Genomic DNA, 3,230 nt, shown 5'->3' with positions numbered 1-3,230 from the left:
CATTTTTCAAATTTTATAACCTAAATCTTAAGATATGTTGATTGTAATTCATTTAATGGCAGCAATAAAAACAGTTATTCAAAAATGAGGAAATGTCAATAATAAGGAAATATCAATAAATTTTTTGTGGAGAGGATTATTAAATTTGATTTATACATAAATGTATATCAATCTATAGTCGTTGGTTTTATTAAAGCAAGTAACGCCAAAACCAAAAGGCACTTTGCGCTCCATTATGCAATGATATTGTTTGGGTAAGTGTCGACCTCTTGCAACTTTGTGGGTAATGGTCTCTTTTTGCCCACATCCCAATCCCAATTAGCTCCTTTGGCTTTGTTATGCCTTTGTTGGTGTAAAGTTTTGATTTGACGTTTCTTTCTTTTTTTCTTTTTTATTTTTTATTGTCATTAATTCTCAATAAATAATATATATTTTTTTTTAATTGGGGAAACTTTTATTAAAGAGATAAAGCAATAAAAAAAGTTGGAGTAGATTGGTTTAATCAATTGGCAACCTTGTTAGCATCTCGCCTTAAATTTTGGGGCAATTGGGATTTTATCCGTTGCATTCATTTACAATGAACTCAGTCTCTCATGGCAATTGAGTCTTCTAATTTATGAAAGAAATGAGCAAGTAAATTTCCCTTTTAATTAATTAATTAATTTGTTGTCCTTCTCCACTCAAATATCAATTATTGTCCCTGCACCAACAAATATCACCTTTTGCCCAACCAATTTTCCTCACCCTTCAAAGCCTCCAATGCACGCAAGATATGCTCAAATACGTCCTCTACCTCATTTGTGGATTTAATTATTTATTCGGCTAATTATTATAAATATTAAAAAATAATATTTTTTATATATAAAATAATATTTTTTTTAATTTTTAAAAAGATAATATTCATATTTATAGAGAGAGCATACATGTACACAATTATACCTAATAATTTCTCATTAATTTTATACATATTTTATTTTTTTATTGAAATAAATAATTAATTTTACACATTATTATATTAAATTAAAAATATATTATTCATCTAATAAAACTAAATTTAAGAATCTGTTCAAAAATTTCCCTGTGATCAAGGAATTGACCAGAACAAGACTTCTAGACAATGTATCCTTGAGGAGAAAGCAAAAAGGAAATAATTACTTCACCAATGATTTTTTTTTATTTTTTGTTTGGTAAGAATAGGGAAAAAAAACTTATTAGATCACCAAATTATAAATCATAGGCATATAAAAGGCGGACATTATCATTTTATAATAATGAAGGTATTGGTGTTAATTGGAGGTGTGCTTAGGATTGTTATGTTTTCTTGTTCTATTGATACCATGAACTCAAATAAAGCTGAACCATTGGCTGTGTGCTTAAACCTTCTGAAATTATATATAATATATATTATGATTATGATGTGTACACAAACTTAACAAGCTAACAACGTTTCATTTCATTTACTTTACAAAAATCTTAAAAAATTAAAACATGATTAATTAATTAATTAATTACACTAACTAACACGTTAATTCTCTGGCAAAATTATTAGTATCACCATTTGTTGGATACGTATAAAAAATGAAAGTTGGGATTCTGATTTTTGTCTTTAAGCAGTAATCTAGAAGGGTTTTTTTTTAATTATTATTTTATTATTTTTTTTCTTCGTCTAAGCCATTGTTTTCTCTTTTCCATATAATTTATCAGTTTTTGTCAAATATATATTATTGCTAATATTTGACAATTGGAGGGATGCAGCCCAATAATAGCATATATATATATATATATATAAATTTAATTCTAATTAAAATTTGAAGTTAAAGTCTTATAATTTTAAAGATCAATCTAATATTATTGAATTAAAGTTAATTATTTTATATTTTAAGTTGATATATTTAATTTATAAATGATACTAGTTAATACTTTTAATCACATATACAACCAATTAATTTGTTAATTAGACATTTAGTTGATATATTTATAAATAGTAATAGTTAATACTTCTATTCACATACTACCAATTAATTAATTTGGCAAGGAAGTACATAGTACATTTAGATAAACATATTCCAAGATCCTCGTGCTACTTTTAAGTAATGTAGTAGTTCATGTAATGAAAATGACCCATTACTGAAATAACCTAAAATTTTAAATAAAACACATTATTTATTATTATTATTATTTATTATTATTATTATTATTATTATTATGTTAAAAAATTTTAATTGTTATTAAATTTTTATTTATTTCGTGAAAAATATTTTTTTTTTATTTTTTTTAATATTTAAAGGAATTAGAAAAATAAATTAATAAAAAATATTTTTCTAATTGAAAGTGAAATTAAGTTATTTAAAAAAAAACTTGATATTTCTAGAATAAAAAGTTATTTTCTAGATTTTAATAATCTTATTAAAATATGAAAATATTTATACATACGTGATATAAAATATATATTATTAATTTTACATTACAACCAAATTACAAAAAATATTTTGATAAAAATTAACTTTTTAAAAAAAATTTTTTATTAAAAATATTTTCTATATATAAATTATTTTTTTTGAAACAAACATAGTCTTGGTAATGAAGCTATAGAATAAATGAAATCTCTAACTTTTCAAAATACAAGAAAACATTTTTTTTTTTGTTGTTCTTGGAGAAAAAAAAGAGGTGTACATAATTAATTTACTAGCTGGAAAGCTGAAATCCATGGAGCAGAGTCCGAATTCTTAGCCTAGGAAACTGTATTCATGGAGTTAGATTGAACAAGGATATAAGTTGCAACGGAGGATATGCCAACCAAAGAGAGTTCAAAACACTTGCACGACAAGAAAAAATGCAGAGAAAAAATCCCATTAGCATCATGAAGTACGCCACCTATGCCACTTCTGCTAAATTTCTCAATTCAATTGAGACTCAAACTTGACTAATATATTATAAATAATTAATAAGAAATGTAAGAAAATAAAATTTATGTGTTGGTATGGAAATTGAGGACTTAATTCTCTTCTATGAGGCACAAGAAAGGTTGGACAACCTTGGAAGCAAAGTAAAATAATGTAATGTGACTCGCCAGTTGCCAAGAAAATTTTGGACATGATGATCCTATGTGTCAAAGTCATTGCTTCGTAGCCACAATATAGTATTGGAAAATTTTGACATTGTTTTGTTTTTAATCCTTACAACTAATCTAGAAACCTAATTTTCTTGGTCTTCTTCACATTCTTTTTTAC

The sequence above is a fragment of the Hevea brasiliensis genome, chromosome 16 (assembly GCF_030052815.1).
Source record: "Hevea brasiliensis isolate MT/VB/25A 57/8 chromosome 16, ASM3005281v1, whole genome shotgun sequence".
Taxonomy (NCBI): Eukaryota; Viridiplantae; Streptophyta; class Magnoliopsida; order Malpighiales; family Euphorbiaceae; genus Hevea; species Hevea brasiliensis.
The sequence above is the reverse complement of the archived record's forward strand: the minus strand, read 5'-3'. Positions refer to the sequence as shown.